Consider the following 12,662-nt stretch of genomic DNA (forward strand, 5'->3'; position numbering starts at 1 on the left):
GGGTATAGGGGACTTTTGGGATAGCATTTGGAATATAAATGAAGAAAATATCTAATAAAAAATTGAAAAAAAACCCACTTCTAAGAACTTGAAACAGCGATTTGCAAACTGGGGGCCTTCCCCCTACTCCTTTCTTTCTTTACGAAGACAAAGACACACACACATAACCCTGCCTGGCCTCTATCTCTTACCTCGACAAGGATGATTTTAAGCTTTTGATCCTCCTGCCTCCACTTCCTTGGTAATGGGATTATAGTGCTAGTGTATGTGGTGCTGCGGATGGAACCCACGGCTTCCTGCAGGTCACGGGAACTCCACTACTGAGCTATGTCCCCAGCTGCAAATTGGGTTCTAATGCTAACCCCTCACCCATACCAGTAAGCAAAGGCCATAGCCGGCTCTAAAGGCTAAGCGCATGTGACACATACACTCACAGCGGCAGTGTGGTCTTCAGTTACAGCAGGAAGCCCGAAGAGTATTCACAGAAGAGAGCAGTTAAAGCCAGACATGCTGCCTTTGGGACTTTGCTGATTCAGCTTCCTGTGAGTCTGAAGCAGCTACTGTTGGAGAACAACAACAAAGAGTGAGGAGGAAGCCCTGCAAAGTACCAAGTGTGTGTGAGAGTGGACACAGGGCAGCGGCGTGGCAACTTAGTTTTGATTTGAAACAGGGGCTTCTGTTGCCCCAGCTGCCTTGACTTTCCTGGGCACGAGAACGATCCTGCCTCAGTTTCCCCTGCACTTGGGACTACACTGGCTTTTGCTTTCACAAAGCAGCCTGGAACGAGGAGTGAGAGATTCTTGGGTTAATGGTTTCCTAGCTTTCTAAGCTTCAGTGTGTGTGTGTGTGTGTGTGTGTGTGTGTGTGTGTCTTGCATGTGCCATGTAGTATGTATGGAGATCAGAGTACAATTCTATAGACTCGGTTCTCTCCTTCCACCTTTGTGTGAGTTCTGAGTACTTGGGTAAGGAGAATTCTGTATATTGAGGATGTGGGGGTGGAGAGATGGTTGAACCGATAAGAACTCCTGCTGCTCTTTCAAGAGGATTGGTTTCTAGCACTCACACTATGCAATGTAATTCACAACCATCCGTAATGCTAGCTTTAGAAGATCAGAAACCCTTTACAGGCGTCTGAAGGCATCCGCATGCGCGTGCGCACACACACAGAATTTAAATCTTTATATTTCTATTTTATGTATATGAATGTTTGCCTGCATGTGCACCACGTGTGTTCACCATGCCCAAGAAGCCAGAAGAAGGTTTGGAACTGGAGGTAGAGCTAGCTTTGAGCCGCCATGCAGGTGCTTGGAACAGAATCCAGCTCTTTGGCAAGAAGAGCAAACACTCCTGACCCCTGAGCCACTCTCCAGCTCCGAAACAAGTCTTTTTTAAAGGTGGGAGGAAAAGCACTTCTATCCTTCTGAGCCGTCCCCTTGGCTGGCCCTCAGCCTAACTTAAAGTCTACACCTTGCAGTGTAGGTTTGAGAGGAAGCAATCCCAGAGTACCTGGGAAAGGACAGAGCCTCTCCAGCTTATGACCCATCTCAGCACAGGCCAGCTACCAATCATTGCTTGAATGGGATTTCTCTGAAGTGGTGTAAGGTAGCGACCTCTTGTGGCCATTTTCAGTAATTTCAATGGCTCTTGTTGAATTGCCAGCCCAGCGTTCCTTTATGGCTTGGACACTCTTTAACCTCTGCAGCCCCCCCCCCCTTTGAACTGTAACTGCTAGTGAAATGCTGAAAAAATGATGACCCCCCACCCCCCCAGTCGCCTCTTCCTTCGTTAGCTACAAATAAAAACAGGATGGTGGGTAGACCTAAAATACCAGACGCACTGGAGGTGAAACCAGCTACAGGTTAAGGTTTATGCTTTGAATTTGCTGTGTGACCTTGGAGAACATGAACAGCCTCTCTGTACCCTTCCTGTTAGGTGAGTCAGTAACTCATGTGAGGGTTAAATAAGATAGTGTGAGGAACCGATTCAAAGATTTCTGCAGTGATTGTATAGTTTAAATACATCATGAGATTCTGTTGTTCTGACCTGTAAGAGAAAGAGGTAAGATGGCCACAAGTTGCTTGTGTTTTATTCTTTTATAATTTGTTACTTTGTGTCCCACTCCGAGCCTCTTCCTTCCAGTAGGGCCCTCCCCAGTCTGTGGTTGTTAGTGCAAGCTCACTTACATGGGTCTACAACTTTGTGGAAAGCAGTTTGTTTTCTAGGTAATTCCTTTTGAGTGACTGGTTTCTGGAGGGAAATGCAGGCTTTTCATAGTTCCTTTGCTGACAATTCAGTGTGCTGGTCCTGGTGGCTTGGGTACATTTCTGAACCAAGAAAGAAACTGATTCTGGGAAAATGTAATCTTTACGGTGATCTGTTAGAGGTCCACAATAAATAGCACCTGGCTTACTTATGACGGGACAGCACAGACACCTGTGTGTTCCTGCCTGGAGTCACCAGGCTCAGCCAAGCTGTGGCTTAACTTGGCTTTCTCCCTTCCTCTTCCTGTGTCCTTTGTTTCTCAACAAAACATTAGAACACAGGTAGAATATGTGAGCTGAGCTATGCTCATTAGCGTAAAGAGTGGTAGAAGGTGACTGGTCTTGCCATGTTATCCTTCACTTCATCTTGTACCTTCCTTGGGATAAGATTTCTAACCCCACCCTGACCCCCACGATCCAGTTCCACAAGGAGAAGAGCAACTTCTGTTGATGGCAAAGCACAGCTCTCACCTCAAAGCAAATAATCTTAAGAGGCAGTTTGAGGCTAAATGGAGTGACTGCAGTCGGAATCAGGATTCGGTTTGCCCAGGTAGCACGTTCTCCTGTGGGAGGCCTCGGTGAGTTGCTGTAACAACAGAATAGACGACAATCATAAATGAAGGCACTTCCCAAATGCATGACAGGAACATCAGGTAGGCGGCTTATGGCCAACTGGGAATCTGCTGCGGGCTCCAAGACGGTGTATAATGACATTCTTAGCACAGGGGCTCATGGGAGTGAGCAGCTTTCCAAAGGTTTCATCTGCTCCTCACAGGATGTAAGGTCAGGCGCATCCGTGGGTAAACAGTGGCTGTTACAGAGGCCAGAAAAAGCCCAAGATAATTTTGTCTCTGCAACATCCCAACCCTGCTCAGCCTGCATGCTCTACTTAGCCTAGTCAGCAGAGTGGCTTCTGAGTACAGGTGCAGCTTTTATTCTGGGGACTTCAGTTCACACATCCCATTTCAGACACATTTTCTTTGTAATTTACAGCTTGGCTCAGTTTCCCATACGCTCTTCTCATTGGTTCCCACACAATTAGAAGTAGAGGAACCAAGTTTGTTTTTTAAAATAAAGATTTTACACACACACACACACACACAAACTGTTCTGCTTATGTGTATATCCCTGCAGGCCAGAAGAGGACACCAGATCTCAGTATAGATGCTCAGTATTCCATGTGGTGGCTGGGAATTGAACTCAGAACCTCTGGAAGAGCAGCCAGTGCTCTTAACCTCTGTACCACCTCTCCAGCCTGGAACCAAGTATTTTACAGAGAGTTACTTTTATTATTTTTAAAATGTGCATGTCTGCTTGTGTTGGTGTGAGCATGTGCACCTGAAAGCAGTGTTGGTAGAGGCCAGAAGAGGGTGTTGGATCCTGTGGAGTTACAAGGGGTTGTGAGCTGTCCTACTCAGGTGCTGGGATGTTAACTCAAGTCTCCTGCAAGAGTGGTAGGTAGGCTTTATATTTTTAACTTTTAAATTAATTTTTTTGTTTTTTTTTTTACATTATGCACCCCAATCCCACGCATCTCCTCATCCCTCCATATCTGCACTCTACCCTTGAGATCTCCCTCACAAAAGAAAAAAAAAATTAAAAGATCGCACTGTGGAAGCTGCGATGTGTCACGGCGTGTCACACAGTATATACCCCTTTGCCCAAACAGATTGACTTGCAAATGTTCATTGCAGTGAATCTTTGGTCTCATATGAGGCCTCTGGCTTCTGCTACACTGTCAATACTGGATCCTCACTGGGACTCCCCTGGGATATCTTGGTGTCATCATGTGTCATGGGGATCTGCAGGACCAGCCCTTTCATGGACTCCCACAGTTCATAGATGGGGTGGAATAACTCAACCCCTGGATCTGGGCCTGGTTGGTAGCTGAGCTGGTCAGCCCACCAGCTCTGCAGTGCTCACACTATCTGAGGCAGCTCTCCTGCACCCAAGCCACTAAAATCAGCTCTCCTGCACTGCCTCAGCTCTCCTGCTACGCTGCCCAGACAGTGTGGGGAGAGCCAGCACTCCTGCCTGGCACAGACAGCAGGGCCATAGCTGCTGAGCCATCGCTCCAGTTTCTGGAACTAGCTACTTATCTTCCTCTTTAAACCGGGGCATGGTTTTCCTGTGGACATTCTTGTAGCAGATGATGGTATCAGGACCTGAAGCTTCAGCCTCCTTCTTGGGCCCCATTCTGATAGTGCCAAATTTGTATCCATTTCAGAAGTTATATAAAAAAATTTCCTCTTGTCCTATTAATCTGAATGAATCGTATATTTAGGATCGACTCTTGGCTTTGGTAATCTTTGAAAGTGGCATTATCTCTGCCGAGAAACAGAAAGGCCGTGCACTTTCTGAACTGTGTTTCTTTGTACACCGACGCCATGCTGAAGATTCAGAGATGAGTTACAATGCTTTGTTCAACCTTCTGTCTAGTTTCCTCGAGCACCGTCAAGACCTTGTACACCCAGAATGTGACCACACGCAGCTTTACTTGAGGACAGGAGACCTTCTCTCTCCTCTAACAGGAAGGACTGCTAGGAGGTCCTGAGTCTTTTTGGTTTTTGTTTTGATTTTTTTGAGTCTTTAAATTTAGCAGATGCCACCCTATCAGTGGTCAGGGTTGCCACCGTCAGTGACAATGTATAAATACGGGCTTTCCTCGGTAGTCATGGAGAAGAATAAAACACAGTCTCTGGGATAGCAGGCCACCAATGCATGATCTGGATCAGATGGTGAGAACACGCAAAGCACACTGAGCAGTAAGTGCGCTCTGCAAATACAGGACCTGTGCCTCACACACAGAAAATCCTATTAGAAAAGACTACAGAGACCGGAGGAGCTGTTTCAGGTTGTGGGGACTGAGAGTGACAGGGCAGTGTGTAATCTGGCTTAGATCCTGAACACAGACTTGGTTTTTTGTTTTTGTTTTCTTTTAATCAAGGGAAATGAATGGTAGGATAACTGGAAAATTTTGTAACAGTCCTATAATTAGATTTTTACATAAATCTTTATTCTGTGATTTTGCTTATTATATTGTGGTTATCAAAAATAACATCTTGTCTAAACATAATAAAATATTTAGGTGCAGGGGAGGCATTTTGTGTGGAACTCACTTTCAAATAGAAAATGTTTTATATATACTACATATATATTTATATATAAATGTTTTGTATATTATAAAATAGAAAGATGAATCGAATAATAAAACATATGAAAAAACTACCACTTGATATTATCATTTGATATCACCATGAAAGAGTTTTGTAATGCACCTTTATCAGTTTTATTCAAGTCAAATTGCCTCAAATTTTATAAAAAGAGAGATTGTTCAGGGTGTAGAGAGAGAAGTGGTTAGAGAGAGGACCAGAGAGTATGTGTGACAACTTGTTTGTTGACAGCAGGCATGGAGACAAGTGATGGATCCAGAATTATCCAAGACACGAAATAAGTTGAGAATGAGCTGGGGCTGCTGGGTAATGGCTATTCCTTCACTGAACAGGGAGGGCAGTGATGCAGGCGGACAGAGACGGTCATTGGATTGAATTTGGTATGATCTAAGTAAGCTGCTGCCAAGAGTTTAAGTGCTGAAGTAGACGAGATTTGTAGTTCCACAGCATAAGGATAAAAGTTTGAGACCATTCAGTACGAATTTGGGAGGATAGAGGCGGTTACTTAAGAAAACATCAGAAACAGAGATAAGAGTAAGGAAGCCCAGTTTTTGAAGTTGTAGGAAAGAAAACAAGTGTACAGTATGAAGAATAAAAACGGAGAAGCACCTTTAGGGGATGCATATGGTAGAAAGGCCCTAATAGGATATTCTATGTAGTTTTATGGACAGTGTAGAGGAAATGCAGATGATGGTTTAATTTCCTTATTGCTCACCAAATGCCTGGCAAGAAGCAACTTCAGGCAGGGAGGTTTTGCATTGGAAATGTCCACCACGGTCTTCAGGCACTTAAACATGAGGTCTTCAGCAGGGGGCGCTGTTTGGGGGAGGTTTGGGTGGGGCAGATTCGATGGAGGAAGTGCCTCACGGGAGTTGGGGCTACTTTTGAGAGTAAAAAACTTCCGGTTTGCTCTCTCTTCCTCATGCTTGCAATTGAGGGCGTGGCTTCTTGCTCTAGCCTCCGTGCGCCTGCTCTAGTGCATGCTGCATGTCGCCATGTTTCCTTGCCATAATCGACTCTCATCCCTCTGAACTGGAAATAAACTCTTCTCTAAGTTGCCTTGATTCTGGTGTTCTAGCACAGAAACAGAGAATTAACTAAGAGGGGAGGATGGATTTCTTTTGGCTCACCATGGCAGGGCCGCTCTTAGCTAAGGTGATAGCAGCTCTTAGCTAAGGTGAGGGACGTGAGTCTGCTTAGGGGCAGAAGTGTTTCTTGGCTCACATGCAAGTCCTAGTCCACTGTGGTCAATGGCGTAGGGACTGACCTAACTGGGCAGATGGGGGAAACAACAGACACGGAGGCAGAGAAGCTGGGATCCAGTGCCCTGGGCGGGCTTGTGAGCTGTTGGAGACTCAGCAGTAGTTTCTTGGAAACTCTAGTCATTTGTCATATATAGCAGCAACCACGAGGAGATCGGTGAGTTAATATAAGTAGGGCATCTTTGTAGGGAGTCTCAGGTTGCAGTCCTGGGGAGAAGGAGGCCACAGTTGACGCTTTTCTCCCACACTATCCACATCCACACCCTGAGCTGGCTTTGCAGTTCCGCTGAGCCTGACCCTGGGAAGACCTTGCCACTCACATGGGTCCGAGGCATTGGGGTCTTTGATATGACCGTGCCCATGTTAATAATATACAGCCCCCCCCCCCCCCGGACTTCATCTGTTCTCCACAACAATCCATCACTGAGGAAAGTCACGGAAAAAAGTCAAGCAAGAATTCGGAGAGCACGGAAACTGTGCATTCTGGTTCCTTCCCTCTCCCGGTCCCTTCCCTTTCCCCTCCCCCTACTCCTCTCTGCCTGTTTCTACACCACTGCATGCCATGCCATTTTGATTATTATAGCTCTATAGATTATTTTGAAGTCTGAAAGTGTGATATCTCTGGCTATTTTCTTTCTTTTTTTCCTTAAGATTACCTTAAATATTTTTTTGAGGTTTCAAATGAATGATAGAATTTTCATTTTCTAGTTCTATGGGAAATGTCGTTTGAACTTTCTTAATAATTATATCAAGTCTATAGATCATGTTGGGTACTATGGGTATTTGAATATTACTTCTTCCAAGTTGTGAACGTGGAATGTCTCATTTATTGTCTCCTAGATTTTTCTTTCAAGTGTTTTGTGGTTTTCAGCATATAAGCCTTTCAATTCCTGAGTTAAACTTTTAATATGTATTTATTTATATTATTTTTGATTATGTGTATTATACATGTGAATGCAGGTATTGCCAGAGGCCAGAGGAATGGGATCCCCTGGAACTGGGGTTACAGGCGGTTGTGAGCCAATTGGCATGGGTGCTGGGAACTGGACTTGGATATTCTACAAGAGCTACATACTCTTAGCCTCTGAGCTATCTCTTTGGCCCTACCCCTGCCCCAAGCTAAATTTATTTCTAAACATTTTATCTTTCACAGTTGCTCTTGTAAATGTGTTTGTTGCCCTGATCGGTTTCTCAAAAAGCCTTCACATGTGAATGTGGACACGTTACTGACTTTCATGTGTTCTCATAACCCTACAACTTTATAGGATAGTTCCGTTATGGTGGGTTGTCGTATGGAGTCTTTAAGATTCTCTCAATTTAAATTTATTAATGTAAATTTAGATACAATTAGTAAAGTTTATTACATTTGTTAAATATAAATTTAACATTAAAATTAAATTTATTAAACATGAATTTAAATGTAAGTTCACATTGGCGACAGGGGCACCGTACCCTCTCCCTTTCGCTTCTGGCACCATTGATCCCTTTCTCTTGAATTATCCTGGCCAAGACTTCCAGTTCTGTGTTGGAGAGAGGCGGTAAACGTGGGCATCTGTCTGGGCAGAGAGAAAAGCGGAGTGTATTAGGGAGCAGCCTCCAGAGAAACAGAAGAACTGGAGTTGCAAACAAATTTAATCAATTGTGTAGGTATAAATATATGTGTGACCTACACCATTTATATTCCTCAGAGACTAAGCCCAAGATCACAATTTGCAAGCCAGAGATCCAGGAGACTCTGGGGCGAGAGTTCTTCTCTGAGTCCAAGCTTAAAGGAGAAGATTGAAGTCCAGTGAAGACACCTGGAGGTGAGAGGGGAGGCAAGGACGTTCCAGTCTCTGTCTCTGTGTGTGGCAGGAGGGAAGGAGAGAGAGAGAGAGAGAGAGAGAGAGAGAGAGAGAGAGAGAGAGAGAGAGAGAGAAAATCTCTCTTACTTAGTCTTTTTACTCTGTTCAGACTGTTGGAGGCCCACCCACAATCTGTTCTCCTCATTTTCCATATTGAAGTGTTAATCTTATGTAGAAACGTCCCACAGTCTCACCCAGAACACTGTTACTCAAATGCCTGGACATCCTCTGGGCCAGTTAAATTGACCTTAAATTAATACTGAAGGGAGTTGTCAAACCAGAGACATTTTCAGGGCCAGCAAGAAGAGTCAGATAAATGTGTTCACCTGCAATGTTAATTTTTTGGAGCAACTCCTGTCTGTGTTGTCTGGAAATCAGCAGTCCAGTTTACAGGTTGGTTAGCAGGCAGCGGCAGCTTGATCCACTCACAAACACCTCACGGATACACCAGCAGTGCAGTTCCGTAGAGTCGGGTTAGCAACAGCAGTGACATGGCCTAGCAGAGACAGCCAGGCCTGTCTTGGCTCCACTCAGCAGGAGAGGCCAAAAGAACACCAGGAATTCTCAGATGTACCTCTCTCAGGGAAGTGAAGACTCCAGACCCACAAGCATTGCACAGCTAGCTGCACCAGCAATCCAAGCTCTGTCTCCAGAGCTCTGTGGAGTCCTACTTATACCCTCCAAACATCACGTGTCTGCCACGTGCCTTCCTTCAGCATGGGTCGTGCCTCAGCACAGGCATGCAATCAGCCTGAGTCCTTGGAAGCGGCAACAAACTGCAGCACACCTGGTGTGTTTCTCTCTATGGAGTCCTGACAAATGCAGCTCAATTACGCAATGAAAGGCAGACCAATACATGTGCATTGTTAGCAAAGAATCCTTCATCATATGTCTTTTCATGTGCTTAGCAGAACATCCTCTCTCCTGTGTCTGCTTCAGCGCAATGTTCCTTCACGTATTTGCCCCAGGAAAACACAATCTAAAACACAATTTGGAAAAGTCAGTTGACTTTGCAAAGAGCCTTAAGTTTCCACTTCATTCACCACCAAGTCTGAGAGTCTGAGTTTGATGCCCACGTGGTGAGAGGAGAGGTGACGCCTACATGTTGTTCTTTGACCTTCACATGCGCACTGTGGCATGTATGTACTTGTGGACAATCTCTCTCTCTCCGCTCCCATATGTGTGTGTGTGTGTGTGTGTGTGTGTGTGAAGAGTCATTCTTCTAAAGGAGACAGAATATGAGCCAAGGGACTTGTTTACTTTTGTTTTTTTCAGATTAGGTTTACTAAAATTTTTTATCCCACTAATTTCTGAGAGATTATGTGAGTGTATAGATGGGAATTGATTTAAAAATGTACATTTCAGTGCACATTTAGCTTTAGGAAAAGCCTCAGTGTGTAGGAAGATATTGCCTCTGTTCTGTGACCTGCTTTTGTGACCGCACAAGCACACATCATAGATGGCTTTCGAGATCAGTAAGTGTACCTCTCCATGAAAATCATTTAAACTGTCAGCTTGGAGGCACTGTGTGTATGAATTTTAAATTTAGACACCCAGAGCCCTCTCAATGGATAGTAGGTTGTTTCTAATTTTTCACTCTTATAGACAATCTGTTATTTCTTTCCACATAGGGAAGTGAAATTCACCTCAAAAATCTGTCCAGGATTCCCAGCCGTACATCATTTTCTGGTGGAGATGATACCATATTTTGTTTTGTCACAATATGGAGAACAATAATTTGTATTTATTCTTTGGGTGTGGAAGTATGATGAATAAAACAGAAAGAGATTACAATTTCCTCTACTTGTATATGCCTTTGCATGCCCATGCAGACCCTGGTACCTGTCCCTGCCTAACTGTAGCAGAGCTGGCAAGCCAGTGGAGCGATGTGACAATTGTTTGTGCCTCTTAGGAATCCTGGTCACTTGCCAGACAGGGTCTTTGCTATCACAGACTTGTCTGGGGTCTGGAGAAGAGGGGTAGCTGGACCGATGCTGCTTCCTGCCAAGAGAGCGAGCCAGAAGAGGCAGGAGAATCCGGGACAGCTGAAAGAGCCTGCAGCCCTGCTCAGTGGTCTAGTGCTTGGGGAGCCATGGGGAAGCCATGTTTATCCATAGCTTCTTGCTGCTCATTGCAAGCTACAGTCAAGCTTCCATCAGTCTTTTTACCTGATGGTAAATGTAAGCAGCAGATTTACAGAGGGCCATGTGGTGTGGCCATCACACCTGTAATCAACTTGCAGCAGGATTCACATGACCTTCTGCACACAGCCGTGTATAAAAACGCAATCTGACTAATCAGTTTCTCCACCATATGGAAGCGGCGGTTGTTGGTTTAAGTGCACCTTGCTCCTCTGTGCAGCCCGCTGTCAGTGACAGAGGCACTAAACATAGGAACAAGGGGATGGCTTAGAGGGTATCGGGGAAGGGAAGACCAATGGCCATGTGGCTGTTATTCCAAAGCTCCTAGTTTTATTTCCGTGTGGCTGTTATTATTATTTTTTTATTTGATTGATGTTTCAGAGAAGTGATGGGCGACAAAATTTGATTAATTGGATATGAAATATTTATAACCCTGCTGCATGTGCCTATCAGAGAAGAGCTTTACAGCTCTTCTCATTAATNCAGGCTGGTGACTCATGTCTCTACTTTTACAGCCATTCAGAATTAAAATCCAATTAATCTAATATCCCTGTGAATGTTATTAAATTATTGGAAAAACTGCATTCAGGACTTAGGGTGCAGGGAGAGAACTGGCCTTGTGGATTCCCATATATTCCTGGCAAAACGCACACAGTCAGAGGGACTGTCAGCCCCTCTTTGTTTGGGTGTTCCTTTCCAGGTTTGGGGCCCATGTCTATGAAGCCCAGGGTTGTGAATCAGGGGGCCTCAGCTGCCAGTGCTGCGGGCGACAAAGTTAAAAATTCAGCGCCTACAACTGCACGACACTGGATTCTAAAATGTTTGCAAAATGCAAGATTGCAGTTGAGCAGAAGGAAGGTTTGTAGTGTTTTAAGCAGCTCTGAAGAGATGCTCTTTAATGTGGATCAAGGAGTGTCCCACGGGCTAAGGATTGAGATCTGCCTGGCTTCAATGAGTGAAGAAGACAAGGATTCAATCCCAACACCACATAAAACCAGGAATGTTAGCACACTTGGGAGCTGGCGGAGGGAAGATCAACTTCAATATCATCTGTGGCTATGTCCCAAATTTGAGTCCAGCCTGGGCTGCAGGAAACCCTGTTTCAAAAACCCAACCAAACAAAAAGAATAGGAAATGATTTGGAAATTCCCAGGTTCCGTAAGGTTTTAGAAGGCTGCAGTCATAGGACTGTCCAATCTAGATGCCCGGTACCAGAGTTAGAAGAAGCAGTCTATGGTGTGGAGGGGAGAGGTAGAGGAAAGTGGCCGAGATTCCTATGGGTCTGGAAAACGAGCCAGTGCTATTGTCGCTTTGTTCTTGTTTCGTTTTGTGTTTTTGCAAAAAACAGCTACCCAACTAGGAGTCTTGTGTAGACAGCAATGCATTCCGCTACTGACAACGCTCTCTGCCTGCCCGCATGATCAACGGATTTTTATTCCATTGGCTATTTTGTTCATCCAGTGGTCCGTGGGAGCATTTGAATTGTTTCTGTTTTGGGAGGCAATGAAGATGGGGCACCCATCGTGAGCAGTGCCCTGAAATTATTCACCAGACTAATATGGCCATAGTTTGGCTCACTATTTGGAAATTAGCACCTCAGACCACATCATGACTGGCTGAAGGATTTTAGAAACTGTAGCTTTCACTGCTCTTGTACCAACACAGACTGAGCTCCTCCTGTCTGCCCAGTGCTATGTGGCAGGCCCTGGGGGCCATAGGACCACTAGTTATGTGTCTGACAGATCTTTCTTAGTGATCTTTCAATTTTAGATGGGTTCACTTCTGATATGTTGACTTTATGGTGGTGAGCAATTAATAATTATTTGGTAGAACCTGCTCTTTGCACTCTGTTTTTTTCCTGGGTTAGAGATGTGCAACACAGTACTCTCTCAAGACACTGGATGGCAGTAGTGAGCCGCAGCGCCCACTAAACTCAGCACAGCCAGGAAAGAAACAGCTGATTATGTGTGCGGCTACCT

Source organism: Mus caroli, chromosome 13 (genome assembly GCF_900094665.2).
Source record: "Mus caroli chromosome 13, CAROLI_EIJ_v1.1, whole genome shotgun sequence".
In the NCBI taxonomy this organism is placed as follows: domain Eukaryota; kingdom Metazoa; phylum Chordata; class Mammalia; order Rodentia; family Muridae; genus Mus; species Mus caroli.